Source organism: Platalea leucorodia (assembly GCF_965183815.1).
Source record: "Platalea leucorodia genome assembly, chromosome: 14".
In the NCBI taxonomy this organism is placed as follows: domain Eukaryota; kingdom Metazoa; phylum Chordata; class Aves; order Pelecaniformes; family Threskiornithidae; genus Platalea; species Platalea leucorodia.
The window spans coordinates 13481245-13498321 of NC_138836.1; the positions used below are offsets into that span (position 1 = coordinate 13481245).

The 17077-nt window shown below is 49.4% G+C and overlaps 1 protein-coding gene across 3 annotated transcripts in view; it reads left to right on the forward strand.

The window, feature by feature from the left end:
- Positions 1 to 5019: 5019 nt before the first annotated feature.
- Positions 5020 to 17077, forward strand: part of MYOCD (myocardin) — a 40661-nt gene continuing 28603 nt past the window's right edge. For all 3 annotated transcript variants that reach the window (XM_082326631.1, XM_082326632.1, XM_082326633.1), the window contains exon 1: positions 5020 to 5102. The gene's annotated coding sequence lies outside the window, so the exon portion shown is untranslated. The remainder of the gene's footprint in view (positions 5103 to 17077) is intronic.

Sequence of the window (17077 nt, forward strand, 5' to 3'; positions counted from 1 at the left end):
GTTTGGATCTGGGAGTTCAGGGGAAGGACTATCAGTGGCCAACAGGCTGTAGCTGACAAGAAAAAGGAATTAAAGAAAGCTGCAACAGTCTCATCCATTCCCTCATGGGCTTGTAATGCCAGGGAAGAGGGAGCAAAGCCGTAACACCAGCAATCCTGCACAGGCGCTGGCATTCAGAACAGGCTCTGCGCCAGGGGAGGTTTAGGTTGGATATTAGGAAAAATTTCTTCACTGAAAGGGTTATCAGGCATTGGCACAGGCTGCCCAGGGAAATGGTTGAGTCCCCATCCCTGGAGGTATTTAAAAGAAGGGTAGACGTGGTGCTCGAGGACATGGTTTAGTGGTGGACTTGGCCGTGATAGGTTAACGGTTGGACTCGATGATCTTAAGGGTCTTTTCCAACCTTAACGATTCTATGATTCTATCTCTTGTGAGCAAACCCTGGCGCTGAGAAACTCACACTGTGTGAGGGGATGCTGGAGTGCCTCACACAGCTAAGTATCTGGTGTAAATGGGCTTAGACAGAAGCAGGCTCACTCTTTCAGCTAGTGGAGAACTACCTACATGCCTTGGGATACATGTCCAGTACAACCTCCCACATGCAGTGCTGGTCTGACCTGTGCCCTCCAGGGGAACTGCTCAGGAATTGTCTGCAGGTTAATAAAAAGTCCTGAGAAAAGAGTAGGGAGGAACAAAGGTTTCCCATTAAAATGGAGGTCAGGCCAGCCAGGTGGGACATCACATACATCCCTAGCAAATTACCAACCGGGATGTGCCCGCTAAATCACATCACACTTTGCATTAATCTGGCTGAACAGTCACCAAACAATTAAGTAGAAAGCTTTACTCTGAAGCATAGATACCATGACGTTCACTTAGCCTCTGTACACACTCACAGTGACTCAAGCTCAGGGAACCTGTGATCTTTGCATGACTCCATCTCGCAGGCTTCTGTGCTTGGGAGTTCGCAGGGTTCATCCTCCATTCTGACATGAAAGTAAGGAAGTTATCCACATCAAATAGGCTCCATCTGCCACTGTCTGGCCATCCTCCCCAGCTGAGGCAGGCCACACACCAATTTCTCGATCATTCTGGGATTTTACTAACCTGTTTACTTTTTCAAATGCACATTTTGCAGCCCCTACCCCATCTAAAAAAAAAAATAAATATAGTGCTTGACTTTTTTCCCTGTTGATCATTGCCCAACCTTTCTACCTCCTTTTCTTGTGTATTCCTGATTTTGACTCACCATAATACTTTGCTTCCTGCCTTGGAACAATTCTGAATTTTCACCACACTTGTGTGGAACCATGTGAAAAATTTTCTGAAGGTCAAAACCTGTATTTTTTTAATTGCTTCTGTTTTATTCACTGCTTTAGAGGCACCTCCAGACTGCTCTGAAAAATTAGGAGACCACAGACTATATCCATCTCACCCACTAATCATTTTAGTAGTCCATGCTAGTAAACAAAAGTCCTTTGTCTTCATTTATCATTTGGCAGCCAATGCATCTCCATGAAAGAGGGAAGACTATGATACTCAAGGGCTTTAGGGGTGCAGAAGGCTCCTGCACTGTCTACATCCCTGATGTGGGGTCCTTCGACAAGTCCTCTTCTGTGCACGTGCCTCAGCAGAGACAAGGTGCCAGTTGTGGAGGTGATGGGAAAAGCCCACCCAGCAGAGTGCCTTGCAGCAGAGGCCAGGCCTGTCCTGCCAGCCTCCTCCGAGCATTTGATATCAGGCCTGGAGCTCCTGTTCCTACACAGTGCACTTTGGGCAGCCTACTGCTCGTTGCTGCTCCTGGGCCATCCCTGCTGATGGCCTTTTACTGCCAGAGGGAGACTTACACCAAGCAGGTATCACACCGTGCAGTGTTTCCCTTGCACTCCACTTGTCTTCCACAGAACCCCAAAGGCTGGAGATGGTAAATTTCAGGCTGAAAAGGACACGAACATGAACCACTCCAGTAGCAGCAAGAAGGGACTGAGGAAGCAGAGCTCATTCTCACAGGAAGACATAGCACTGGAGTGCAAAATTCCTGGAGACCCTTCCTCTGGGCTGCTGGGTGACATGAGTGTCTTCATGGCTGATGTGGAACCAGGGACCCATCCATCATATCTGCAGATAGTTCTGAAGGGGCAGAGGGACAGATGCAGGGTGAGATCAGCACATGAGGTGCTGTATGGCCAGAGCCTCCTCAGGCAGGTCCAGCTAATGAATGATGGAGAAGAAATTAGGAACTGGCAGGCTCCAAAGGGAGCAGGGATACCTGAGCGGGGCTTTGGCCAGGAGGGGCAAGAAATCATACAGCAGTTTGCAATGCAAAAAACTACAAGCAGCTGCAATTTGAGACTGTGGGTGTTGACAAGTCCTGTTTTGTCCTTGAGCCGCTCGTGGCGTGATTCTGCTGAATGGTGGCATTTGTTTCAGGACAGCACTACTTATGCGGAGCAGTCCATTAGATGGGACATTTCAAACATAGTGGACTAAACATTAGGAAAGATTAAGGAACAAGCCTCCTGGCCAGCTTGCTGGACACTGCAGTAGGGCTCTGTTTACTGACTCAGGTCCATGCTTAGAGATGAATTTATTCCAATAACCTCTTCCTCGCCAGACATTAAGGAATATCCACTTCATCAGATGTAGCATGACCAGGAAAACACATGTCCAGCACACAACAGATAGAGGGCTCAGCTCAGAGCAGCCACATTGCATGGACGACATGAGGGTGAGGGACCCCAGCACTTCTCAGCTGTCAGTGGGGCACTGCTGGAATCAGAGCTTCTGGGGCTACTGGCTTTCTAAGGTCTCTGACAACATGGGCCTAGGAGTCTGGAAGCCCTGAAATTCCTATCACCAAGCCAAAACGTGTAAGAGGACTTCCCAGAAACCACAGGATAAAAAAAAAAAAAAAAAAAAGGCAAACAAAAAAACCCCAAACCACTCCTTCAGGAGTTTTTAGGTGGATGCTTATGATCTAGCAGGAAACTAGGCAGCTTCCCAGGTGAGACCCATATGTGTTAGGGAAGCTGAGACCTGTCCTTGACTTAGCTTAATTTGTACCACTTATGTTACAAGGGAAAAGGTGCCATCAGTTCATTTCCTTCCACTTACCTCAGGTGAACCAAGCAGGGGCTTGGGGATGCGGAGCCTCAAAGGATCTGCATCTCCTTACTTTGATTGTGTGCAAAAAGTTTTTCTTCTCGGAGAGAATGTTTGGCAGGTGGAGAAACATGCTCCGTTGCAGCTATGTCCAGCACATGGCTGTGCCCAGCCTCCTTGGGATTACAGTGCTCATGTATAGCACAGGAAACTTTAAGTCAAGATTTAGCCCTGCCTCATTTATTTGGCATCATTCTGAGTGTGTAACAGAACAAGAGGACATGTTCTGAGTGCCGGCAGCGTGTGCTACCTGAGCCACAGCATATGTGAGCACCTCAAGTGCATAATCCTATGGATGCAGCCACATACCGGCAAAGGTGTGCACCAAGCAGCGCAGCTTTGGGCACGCCTATGCTGCAGGAGGGAAGCGCAGCCAAAACACCTGAGCACCCCTGTGCTCACTTTCAGCTTCCTAGCACAGCCCAGGATCTGTGCAGCCAAGGGCGCAGCCTGCTCTGTGCATCAGCACCCAAACAAGCCAGACAAGGGGCAGCGGTGGCCGGAGTCACAGCTCCGTTTGCCGAGTAGCCACATCCTCTGGCTCCCTGCCAGGAAGGGCATCCAACACCGCACTCACAGGGAAGGACCTGCACCCAGCCGTACCCTTCCCCAGGACACTTGTTGTGACCCCAGCCCTTCCTTCATCTTAGGGGCACACATACCCCAAAACCACACTGGCCGCCCCGGTGTGGGAGCCGGAGGTCGCGGGGCCTGCCTCGCACCACGCTGCAAAGAGTTAAGCCCTCACTGTGTTGATATTTCCGAGCGGCTCCCAAAGTCGGCCAAGACAGGGAGCGCCCTGATTGGCTGCGTACCGGCCGGTAGTAATTAGTATCAGATATCAAACTTCTGTCTTTGCTAAGACCCTTTCCGATAGTCGCTGCTCCCTGCTAGACGATGACATCAGCCAGGACACCCAGCTGCTGGTAGTAAACTCCAGGCAGGAGGAGGCTCCTGCTAGCTCCACGTTAATTAGTTCAACACAGCATAGGGGGAGCAGTTGGTGTCTGTGGAGGGTCAGTGCTGGATGGGACCAAATCTTTCAAAGCCACTTGCTGCTTCTTGCCAGCCAGCTGTAAAAGCACCCAGAGAGTCCAGGAGAGCTGGATGAATCCTGAGCACTAGCTGTGGTCTGGTCGGCTTTTCTCTGTGGAGGAAGTTAATGGTTTAAGTGAGGGGCGTCTGGATCTGATCCCCGAGTCACCATGACACTCCTGGGGTCTGAGCACTCCTTGCTGATTCGGAGCAAGTTCAGATCAGGTAGGGGAAACCTTGAGATTTCTCTTAAAACTTCTCTCTCCGGCAAGCCGTAGCCACAGACTGTTTTGCATTAAATGTTTGGAAGCAGCATGCGAGCAAAATATTCAGGGGGTCGCAGAGCTGTCACGGCTTTGCTCTTACAGAGGCTATTCCACAAGTGGAGAAACGCATCTTCCTTCCTCTCTGTTGCTTTTTCTTTTTCCCTGGTTTTTCATTGTCTTCAATTTATGTCTGTGGTTTATTTTGGTAAAACTGCAGTTCCCGGGTCTCCTGCCCTGGCCCTGCTGCAAAGGATTTGGGTAGGAAGCCAAAAGGGCATCTGGGATAAATAAGGTACCTAACGCCGCCTGTATATTCCAGGTGCTCCTGCAGGTCCGCCTGTGATAATCGCAGTAAAGACGGGCCTGACACTCTCTCTGACATGCAGGCAGCTGACTTTGTTCCATTAAGTTGTGACTAATTGGAGAAAAATGAATTTGAAGAAATGCGTCATTTTTAGAAGTAAAAATAACAAATGGAACATGAAAAGTATTTAAAGTGACATCATCAGAGAAATAAAACCAGAGCCACACAATTGATTGCCACTCTCGGAGGGTTTGCAAGGAAAACATGCCTCCGTCTTGTAAGTTAGGGGAAGCACCGGTAAGGGGCTTCTCAGAGGACGTTCGGCGTGAGTGAAGGTGAGTGAAGGTGAACTATGGGACGGTCTCTTCTAAATCAGACCCTCTGCTGGATATTCATGCCTTTATTCACTGGCTTTATTTATAGTAAGTATGCCGTGTTTGTGAGTGGGTATCTTTACTTGTAATTTTTTTAATGCACATAACATACTGTAATATTAATGATAATGTCAAAAAATGTTCTGGAGGAGCTTTCTCTGACCTTCCCAGCGGTGAAGTTCTCCCCGGGAATATTATCTGTGAGGATGTTCAGACAAATCAGCTGCATGCGCCGTATGGGACACTGTAAAACCGGACGGGGTAGTCACGTTGGAACATGTACCCGGTCTGGCATGTCACCCACGCCGTGTGTGTTTTTGCCTCCTCGTGCATTGTAGATAATGAAATTGGAGATTTATGATACTGATGGTAGACATGAGTGGTGTTATCAGGATCTCTTAGATAGCTGGGTGGTCAACTTAAACTTTGTTTTCTCAGCAAATACAAAGTTGGCAGTTGGTTGAAAACCCAAGAGTGTGTGTGCAAACACAAGTGTCCTAGTCTGGCTGAATTATACAAAACTTGGGTCCAGGGCTTTGGTGTGGTTTCCATATCGCTCTGATCTTACATTTCATTAGATTAAGTCATTCCTTAGATTTTGTTGGTATATTATGGTACGTTGCTGTTCATTTGAAAAAAATCTCAGTCTGTAACAATTCCTCCAGCAACTACAAAGCAACACTGCCACCTTTCTGACGAGAGGAGGATGGGCTGTCTTACATGTCCCTGCATTCTTTTCAAATGAACCAGTATTGCTTTTAAGGCCCATTTCTGGTTTATTTGTAAGCTGTCTTTATTATAGAACCAACAGTGGGATCTCTAAACATATTTTTCAAATGATTCTCCAGTAAAAGTAAACTTTGTGGGTCTTTGCATCCATAAATTCTCATGCCTTTCAGCATTTCTAGGGCAGTCAATTCGTGGGGCATTCTTTGGATCATGACTTATTCCCACAACTGCCATCCCTCACTATTGCCTGGTGAAAGATAGGTTTCCCATTTGACAAGATTTCTCTGCCTATTTATTATGTTTGGGTGGGGCTTGCCAAATGCGTGTCTGCACCTCCCTCTCCCCACTCCTGGGACCGCTGCAGGTAATGCGGGACATGGCCACGGCACAACCCTGGTCATCGCAGTCTGTGAGACAGGGGAGGAAAGAGGGATGCTGAGGAATACAAATAAATCAATAATGCTGCTTTCAGTTTGTGTTGGATTTTTAGTAACATGGGGAATAGAGAAGAAAAGCTAGCATTTAATGGTTGAAGTCGTTGAATCTCTTTTATGTGCCAAGTCTCTATGGGACAGTCTCCTCTGGTGTCCCTGCTCTGTGTGCAGACTTCGGTAGCTGTAAAGCCCCACAAGGATGGCAAGAAGTGCAGTGCTCTGATTTACTGTCCTGCATTCACTTGGAAGAGGGACAAATGTCTCAAACAACCCATCGCCCTGCACCACACCCCCCTGCATGGCTCGGGGGCTGTAACACGCTACGGGACAGCAGCAGTTTGCAGACAGAGCTGTGTAGCTTGCATGGAACATGTGAAGGACAAGCCAGGAGGGATCAGACCCTGAAACGCCAAGCCCCAAAGAGCTGTGCTTCACGAAGTGCTGTTGCTTTGGAAATGGTCTTGCATAGGCAAGTGTGAGGCTTTGATTGCTCCCCAGGTTTGGGAAGGATTAGCTGTTTTCCATGACTCATGACGAGTCTGAATCCCTTTTGAAGGATTCCAGGCCAATGTTAATGAGGGCTGAGGTAAATCTTAATAACTAAACTTTTGCTGTCTCTCCATGGCCTGCACACACTGAGCAGCTGAAAGAGCTGTGTGTGTGTTAAAGGGTGCTAGAGATATATTACTTGCTTGTCATTTCCTCATCCCAGAATCTCTTTAATCTCTGTGGTACACAGCAGGCAGAAAGTGGGGCAAGGAGGTGGCAACTAGGAGATGGTGGCACATAGATTTCCCTCCTAGAGTGTCTCAAGAGTCAGCTTTCCAATCTCTTGCTTCCTTCTGGCAGCATCAGTAGCAAGAAAAGGAAAGATTTTGTCCAGGAAAGGCTGATCTGGTGACGACAGCGGCTTTTTCACACAGTGCCCAGCAACCCTCCCTTGAGTCCCACAGCGTTTTCTCCTGTTCTTCTCTTTCCAGTGGTCCACAGTGAAGGACCAGCACAGCTGTGCAGTGTGGAGAGACAGTAGCTACCCCAGTGCAGGGCACCAGGAACCGCTCCAGAGGAGATAGATCAAATCACCAACATGCTGCAGGCCTTCAGGTTCCCCCTCCCCTTCCTCGAGGATTTGTGTGCGTGTTTATTTTGTCTGCTTTGCCAAAGATAAATATACCGATCTGAGGTCATCCTGACAAATTTTGCAGGAAAGATGATTCTTCAAGCCTGCCATACTATCCCATGTGCTCCAATTATCAATGGGATTGCACTAAATCAACCAGGACATCTAAGAGCTGTTCCAGAAACATATTTAACTCTTCCCAGAGATGATCATTTATGTGAAGTGATCTCCTGCTTTGAATACAAACCAATTGCACTCCAGTAGTGAAGCGTTGTCATCAGACAGAGCAAACAAAGCTGGCAAATGCAGGATTAACCTTAACTCTGATCTTTTCTGTCCAGCGATAGGGAAAGAGAGTTTACAAGGCCAACATCTGCCTAACATCAGTGGTAGTTCAGATAATTGGTGAGAAGTGAAAGTATAACACTCTAAATATGGCTCTGCATGGCTTGGCATGGTGCAATATCCACGCCTAATTGTGGACACATGGGTGTGAATTTGCAGAGAAGACTTGCCTGGCTCTATGGAGGAAAGGATTCATACTTACACATAGGGCTTGAATGAAGCTTGTTGACATGGAAGAGGAATTTATTCTGTCTGCTTCTGATGGAGAGATTGATTTGGACCAAAATCAGCAGGTTAATATAGGCAAAAGAGAGTAGGTCTTGGTAGGGGGTTAAGCCAGGCATTTTGGCAAAACCTTTTTTTTCATTTTCCCAGTGTCCAAAGAAAGCGTGTGCATGTGTTTCTTTTCAGATCATGAACTCGTAGAGTTCACAATCAGTCTGTGCGTTCAAACCATGGCCTCTCTGTGACTGATGACACTGTTTTGTGATTTCATGAAGTTTCTGTAGAACACTGACTTGATGTAGATCCATTTGTGCTTGGTTTTGTTTTTCCAGCATCTTATACCTCAGTGTTTTAGCTGACAGACGTATATTTCTCTGTCAGTCAGCCATGTGTTATAGCACAGATTGAAAGATACCTCACTGTGCTTGAGGAGAAGGATATATGGGCTGCTCACCGGGATGCTGAAGGGATTACTCCGAGGAGGACTGTGACAGCATGTTCTCAGGAACAAGGTGACCCACTTAGTGGATGAGGGAAAGGCTGTGGATGTTGTCTACCTGGACTTTAGTAAGGCCTTTGATGCCATTTACCACAGCATTCTCCTGGAGAAACTGGCTGCTCACAGCTTGGATAAGTGCACTCTGCACTGGGTTAAAAACTGGCTGGACGGCTGAGCCCAGAGAGTGGTGGTGAATGGAGTCAAATCCAGTTGGCGGCCGGTCACCAGTGGTGTTCCCCAGGGCTCAGTGCTGGGGCCGGTCCTGTTCAATATCTTCATTGATGATCTGGATGAGGGGATGGAGGGCACCCTCAGCCAGTTTGCAGATGACACCAAGTTGGGTGGAAGTGTCGATCTGCTGGAGGGTAGGAAGGCCCTGCAGAGGGACCTGGCCAGGCTGGATTGTTGGGCCCAGGCCAACTGTGTGAGGTTCAACAAGGCTCAGTGCCGGGTCCTGCACTTGGGTCACAACAACCCCATGCAACGTTACAGGCTGGGGGAGGAGTTCCTGGAGAGCTGCCTGGTGGAAAAGGACCTGGGGGTGTTCGTCGACAGCCGCCTGAACATGAGCCAGCAGTGTGCTCAGGTGGCCAAGAAGGCCAATGGCATCCTGGCTTGTATCAGGGATAGCGTGGCCAGCAGGAGCAGGGAGGTGATGGTGCCCCTGTACTCAGCACTGGTGAGGCCGCACCTCGAGTGCTGTGTTCAGTTTTGGGCCCCTCACTACAGGAAGGACATCGAGGTGCTGCAGCGTGTCCAAAGAAGGGCAACGAAGCTGGTGAAGGGTCTAGAGAAGAAGTCCTACGAGGAGCGGCTGAGGGAGCTGGAGTTGTTTAGTTTGGAAAAGAGGAGGCTGACGGGAGACCTTATTGCTCTCTACAACTACCTGAAAGGAGGCTGTAGCGAGGTGGGGGTCGGTCTCTTCTCCCAAGTAACAAGCGATTAGGATGAGAGGAAACAACCTCAAGCTGTGCCAGGGCAGGTTTAGGTTGGATACTAGGAAAAGCTTCTTCACTGAAAGGGCTGTCAGGCCCTGGCACAGGCTGCCCAGGGAAGTGGTTGAGTCTCCATCCCTGGAGGTATTTAAAAGATGGGGAGACGTGGTGCTTAGGGACATGGTTTAGTGGTGGACTTGGCAGTGTTGGGTTAATGGTTGGACTCGATGATCTTAAGGGTCTTTTCCAACCTTAACGATTCTATGATTCTATGGTGACGCTGGGATTGTGCATTATGATGGGGCAGCCCTTAGAGGGATTTCACAGATGGTTGTTGATGAGTAGTGACCTGTGCCTATTTGGTCTGGGCTCCTTGCTAGCCAGGTGTGGTCCTATGTCTTTTCCAAGGCACTTGCAGGCCTGGACGTGGGTTTAGAGATGTTGTTCTCACCAATGTAGATGAGGTTTTTCAGTGCAGTGCAGCCTCCCAGGTAACACACAAAAGCACATCTGCCTGGGAGAAGGTAAAACACTCCCACTCTGCAAGTGTTGAGTATCACAGTCCGAGGTAAAGCTGGCTTGCCTGGCCCCAGTCTGAGGCAGTGCCTGGCCAGGAGAGGACTGACCAGGACTTTCCACCGCTGTCCCGGCTGAGCAGTGCCATTTTCAGCTGGGCTGTGGCTGGCTGAGCTTCAGCTCTGCTCACATGGGTTCCACACAGGCCACGTTGTCAGAGGATAACATGGGCCCGGAGACATGATGCTACAGAGAAATCACTCTGTGGCACCTGACTATCGACAGAGCAGATGGGCTGAGAGCCATGGAGGGGCTCAGGACAGAGATGGACCAAGGTGTTTTTGCAAAACAGCAGCTCCAGAAAAGCAGGCCCTATGATGTTCTGCTGGACCAGTGCTTCACCCTGCTGGTGGTGGCACCAAGGAGGTTGGCTGGCTGGTTGCTCAGCTCAGGGTGACTCCACATTCACTGAAGTACAGCCCCCCCCATCAAGAGCTTGATGTCAGCCTGTTGTTTGGTCAGGAGAGAACACTGCCTGCTCCTGGCTGCCCTGCCCGCTTGGACGTCCTGCTCTGCTCTGCGGCTGACACAGCTGCGAGAAACAACCACAGCCCTGAGAAGGCCACAGGTGACAAAACTGCACCCTGCCACTGAGCTAGCCCTGCTCCTGCCCTGTCGGGACCTTGGGACAATTGAAGGATCCCATGTGAATCTCCCACTGGGCAGCTTCTCTCTGGCATGCTCACGCAGGAAAGCCTCAGACATCATCTATAAAGACAGCCTCAAAGCCGGCAGCAGTCCTGCCTGTCAAGGGAAGCTAAGTCCAAAACAGGGCCATTTTCTGTGTCACCAGGTCCCTCTGATATACACCATGGCCATGGACAAACACGTGTTTCACGTTTGCTCAGCTGCTGTTTGATATGCAACAAAGCTGCTGCTGTTGAAAACAGGAGTCCCTCCTCCCCATCACCCCATTCTCAATTTGCTGCCAACTCCCCCCTGGCCCCAGCAGAGCAGTCCCCATCCTGTGCTCCACTGAGCTGCACTCATGCTCCTGAAACCCCAGCTCTGGGCCACAGAAGGCAGGAATGAGCTGCTGGGGTGGTTGGCAGAGAGGACAGTGACTTGCTGCTGCTTTTTTCAGTGGCAGCGCCAGCTTCAGTTGTTTGCCAAACTGCTGAATCCTGTGATGGTCATGCACTTGGGTCCAACTGGCATAACGTGGTGCTTCTGCTAGTCCTCTTCACTGCGCAGCCCAGGAGCACCGGCTGGTGCAGGGAGCAGAGCAAGGTGCAGGGAGCAGCACGCAACTGCCCGACCATCATTTCTGGTCTCAGCAGTGACTCACTTCAGAGGAAGACAAGAGCACAGCAATTGCACTGGTTGTGAATGTGATTCCCAACCAGAGCGAAGCTGTTGGTGCAGCCCAGGCCGGGAGGAAACGAGCAATTATTGGCATTCTACCTGAAGCCACATAAGGAAGACTGGGAAGAGCTGAAGCAGGAGGGACTCTGTCTCAGTCACTCCCACTCCCAGAGGAGCTGTCAAATAGGGACAGATGCTGAGTCAGAAGTCAAAAAGCAGCAATGGATGTGCAGCTCCACCTGGGCAGCTCATCTCAGCTGTGAGGCTGAGCTGGATGCTGAGAAAGCCTCGTGCAGCCTCAGAGTTTCCAGGGAACCTGCTCTGGCCACTACATAAGTGTTGGTGGGAAGGGCTGGGCTCTGATCCAGCCTCCTCGGAGACAGACCATCGCCAACACTAGATCAGGTCAGCCATGGCTTTGCCTGCCTGCCCTAGTCCTGAGCCCTGCGAGAAGAGCAGTTCCCCAACCACCCTGGGCAATGTGCCTTGGTGCTGCTCAGAACCTCTGTGCTTTTAAAGCCAATTCCCCAAAGAGAGGAGGGTGCTATGAGTGCTTTGGTGGTGCACCAGCATGGGGGATGCTCTGAGGCAGACAACAAAAGTCCCATCCTGACCATCTGCTGAGAACCGGACTCAAAGTGTCCCCACAGATTGAAGCAGAAGGCCAGGTCTGCCTGCTCCTGGGGTGGAGGGAGGATTTGTACGTCTTTTACAGTGCATCACCAGGCCAGGCAAGGCCCAAGCTGTCCCCTTAGCTTCCTAAAGCTCTGAGGTCAACTCCTAGGGAGGAGGATGACTCACAGCTGCGAGTCATGGGCAGTGCTCAGAGCTTGGGCTACCAGAGCCAGCTATGACTGACGCCAGGAGGTCTTCTCGGCACCAGTGACACAGCCCCTCTGCAGAGGATGTTTCTGGAAGCTGTATCACTAAATGGGACTTGGTGCTAGCGTAGAAGAGAGGAGTATTTCTAACAGAAAAAGCTCATGAGTAAAACTACTGGAAGAGCTCTGACATGCCTCACATCATCTAGGGCAGGATTTCTCATCATGGGGTGCCATAGGAGGGAGCAAGGCTGTCTCACAGCTGATGGTGTCAGCACAGCTTGGTACCACAGGGTGACCAGTGTGCATGAGTGCTCCCTTGGGGCTACTTGTCACCATCCAAGCTGGTGCAGACAGACAACAGGGATGCTGGGGGTGTGGGACCAAGACTGTCTCACCAGCAGTACTCCAGCCATCAGTCTCTGTAACGTAACTGTTCCTCGGAAGTGTTAGCAAAGCAGTTTCCTTGAAAAATAAGAATATTCAGGAAAAAAAATAATGCCTGTACGTGGTAGATGACGGCATCTTCTAAGTGAGTCACAGGCAGCACTCAGAGCTCAGGACTCCAGACAAGTAGCAAAGGAAGAGGACAGGAATGCAGATGGGGTCAGACACAGCTTCAAGAGATTTCAAGTCCCCTTGAAGAAGCAGCTAAATGGTGGTTGTTTGGATGGTGCCAGGGGCTCCTCCAACCCTGTTTTTAAGCATTGTTAATTGTAAGGGAAAGGTGCAAGCCTTGAGCTGGCATCCGCCGAGCTGCAAGCTGCAGCACTGACTCAGAGGCTGCTGAAAGTAGTGGCTGCTTTACCTCTTCCTGCAGGGATCTTCAGTGTTATTGTCTGACACTGTTCACAGCTACGTTTGTTCAGATGGTTTGCAACAGGATTTGGAATTTCATAGAGGTGATATTTGGGAGTCAAGACATGAATCCTACTGCATGAGGAGGACCAGATCTGGATGAATATTCAGTGGCTGAAATAACCACTTCAACCGTCAAGCTTGGGCTCCTCCTGGAAATGACCAGCATTTGCACATGCCTGTCCTCACATTTTCTGTCAGCTTGCCCTGAACAGACAAGGCTGCATAAACTTTTTCTTCTTGCCCTGTGGCTTAAGAATGGGCCAGGATGTTTGCAAACTCAGCATCGCCCAAGATGAACAATGGCCCATAGCCACTCACCCACGGAAGAGCTTAGCTCTCATGTTCAGAATAGCTTGTGCCACTCCTGGGTCACAGCCTTTATGCCTGTCAGGATGAAAAACAATTTGGAGACCTTTTCTCCCTGCACCAAATTACCATTAAATAATATCCTCTGTGATGGTCTATCTGCAGTGCTTAGCGCAGGAGACAAAGGAGAGGCCATTAGCTGGAGCATGGCCCAGCTGCGCTAGGGTAGGCTTCCCTGGATTGCGCACTGTTTGTCGGAAGGCAGTAGGATCTGGGACATTTGGGTTCCTGAGTACTGCTCCTGCAGGCCAGCAAAGGGAGAGCTGTGGCAGTGAAACCTACACATGTTTCCAGCACTTCTTGCATCAAGGCAGATGCTGAATCTTATAGCCACCACACTGGTGGCTTATAGCCATCACCTTCCGAGCTCTGCTTCAAGGGAATTTGTAACATCTCCTTTTTCTCTAAACAGGCCTGGCTGACAGCTGACTGCACCCTGAGGCTGTTCATAGAATCATAGAATCGTTAAGGTTGGAAAAGACCCTTAAGATCATCGAGTCCAACCGTTAACCTATCACTGCCAAGCCCACCACTAAACCATGTCCTCGAGCACCACATCTATCCATTCTTTAAAAACCTCCAGGGATGGAGACTCAACCACCTCCCTGGGTAGCCTGTTCCAATGCTTGACCACCCTTTCGGTGAAGAAGTTTTTCCTAATATCCAACCTAAACCTCCCCTGGCGCAGCTTGAGGCCATTTCCTCTCGTCCTATCACTCGTTACTAGGGAGAAGAGACCGACCCCCACCTCGCTACAGCCTCCTTTCAGGTAGTTGTAGAGAGCAATAAGTTCTCCCTGTTAAATCATTTGTCTGCTAAGAAGGGCTGTGAATTAAGCAGAAAAGGCAGAGAATGTGGGCTTTGAACGCACAGTCATCTGGCTGATAGCATCCCCCTTGCTCCTGTGGATGTGGTGTATCACTTGGCCTGGCTGTGTCGGAAGTCAGAGTAAAATGGTGCGAATAATTTGGCACACGTGGGAGCTGTGAAGGGAGGTGATGGAGCATCCTCACTTGGGATATTTTACAGCTAGACGGGGCAGATTGCTGCATCCTTGGCAGGGCATTGTATGTGACTCTGGAAGTCTTTGCTATCTCTGATTCCCTTTTGATGATGGGATGTTGTGTGCAAATTGCCTCAGTTTCAGGCAGGTGCTCTAACACCTGGGACACTGAACCAGGACCTAGGAGAGTAGAGAACCATTCTTGGGTGAGCTACAGAGCTGCTTCATTCTTGGACAGTTCCCAGCCTCCCTTAGCTCACCTTGTCCATAAAGATACATCTCTTCCTCGGGGAAAGTGCAAAGCTCTGATGGTTCTTCAATATTGTGACTGGTCACAGAGAAAGCCCTACACAGAGAAACTGGGGTCCACCTCACCCAGTGTAACATACCTACCATGAGCCAGTTACCATTAAACTGACGCTATAGTTGAGGAGGAAATACAAGCATTCCCATGGACTGACTAATTTCGTTCTGAGGTCCCTTGAGGAGGGTGACTCCCATGAAGACAATGTAGATAACTGGGTCAGATGTAGATACCTACAGTGCAGGGGTCTAAATCCATGTCCATGGGCAGAACTAGCATCACCTGAGGGTGGTGCCATGGGGCAATGGAGGGCTACAGACTCCCCTGGCAGCAATGTTTGCCAGTGACTTCTAGCCACCAGCTTCACTCTGGCATAAGGAGAACAGCACACATGCAGACTTTACCAGGTACTGAAGACTATATTGTTCCCTCATAGGAAGAATCTATATCTGTGGTGTCCTAAGAAGTGCTGGAATTTGGCAGGAGATCATTGTCCCATGTGAGGCCTTCACTAAACATTTGCTTTGAATGTGAGACATGGTTTGCACAGAGGGCATGGAAGAGTCACAATGGCATCTCAGGGAGCCTTGTGCTTTGGGGACTCCTCTGGAAGGGATTATTATGCAGGTTCAGCCCATGCCACATTGTAGATATGAGCTGTTGGCAGAGCTCAGCAGATTGCTCACGAGGACAAAAAGGCTGTTATTCCTTTCTTCCCCTTTCAACACCAGCTCTCTCGGGACAGCTAAGGGACTGTGCTCGTAGGCAGGAGACATGCATGCAGCTGTATTGTGACTGCTGGAAGATATGTGTCCTCGTGGCAAGTGGTACTGAGTTTCCAGGAGGAAAGTACGGAAATGAGTTTTATGTTCTACCTTGTGACACTAGTGTCTATCTTGAAGACAAATTTGCACAAACAAAGGTGTAGAATACGTTACTAACTCAAAGTACAGGCAGGGTTACCTGAGTGACGGGGTGATTGATCTAACTTGTGCAGTCCTGGACCACACAGAGGCCTGTACCCTTACACAAGGCACTCTGCAGTGTACGGTGGGCTGTCTTTGCATGCTGTAAATATCGAGAGGTGTGTCCGAGAGTCTCTGCTTCATCTGATGTCTAATCAGTGCTCTGCAGTTGAGGCCATGCTGCTAAGCCACTTAGTGACCCTGATCAGTGGTTCATTCCCATCTGTCAGTGCACTGTTTCCAAAAGGAAGGTATACTGGAGATTGCAGATCCTTGGAGCAGTGGGTTCATACAGAGATGGCACTAATCTCTCCTTACCACATTAGCTACATGCCCCATGGTACAGTAAGCGTATCTGCATCCAGTGCCAAGCCTTGCAGGCTGGAAATGTGCTGCCAGGCCCTCAGGAGGGTGATGGAGTTGGAAAACTCTACTCAACCCACAGTGGGGTGGTGAAGGACCTCCTAGTTTCAGAGGTATCAGGAGAGGTCCTTAGGGCATGAAAGAAGGGTACAAGCCTTGGCCCTAACGTAGTAGAGCCAGTGGCATTTGGGTCAAAGCTCCTAGCAGCAAGGGCTCAGCCCATGGGTAGTCATGAGCCATTAGCTGTCCTGAAGAAGTGGCTTATCCTAATACTGAAAAATGTGCAGTATCTATAGGCTTAAAAACCTTCTGGAGGTCATAATCTCCTGCTGACTTACAGGGTCTCACGGTGTCCCTGCAGGTGGCAGCTTTTGTGCAATATCAGTATCAGGTGCAGGCGCTTTTGCCCTGACTCTCAGCTTCATCCTTTCTGCTCTTAGCACACATTGAACATTTCTTTTATACTCATGGTGTTCCTGGGTCACCAAGGACAGAGATGGCACCTACCACTTCTGAGGACCTTACCAATTTCCGCTTTAGACAGAAGTTTAAAGACTTCTGGAGTAATTATGGGAGCTGGTCTGGCTTCCACATCAAATGTCACACACACAGTCACACGTTCACACACCAAAATACAGAACTGCATACAAATTTAGGACAGAAGGGGCCTGTGGAAATCTATCCTCCAACCTCCCTTTCAAAGGAGTGTCAACTTCAAAATTAGATCAGGTTGCTCAAGATATTCTCCAGGCAAGCTCTGATCATCTCCAGGATAGATATCCCACAGCATTTCTGGGCTCCTGTTCTAGGCCTGCACTACTCTCACAGTGACTTTTTTCCTCTAATAACCAATCAGAATTTCTCTTGCTGCAACTTGTGACCATTGCCTCTTCTTCTATTGCTGTGCACCCCTGATGGGAGTCTAGCACTATCTTCTCTATAACCCCATTTTAGACGCACAGTTCTCCCTTATGTCATCAGGATGCTTGATTTGTCTCAGATACCTGTTAGCCATTTAGAGTATTCTTCATTTTTGTTCCTTGCCCTTATGCCTGAACAAATCTAAAAAGCAACCAAAAACGTAG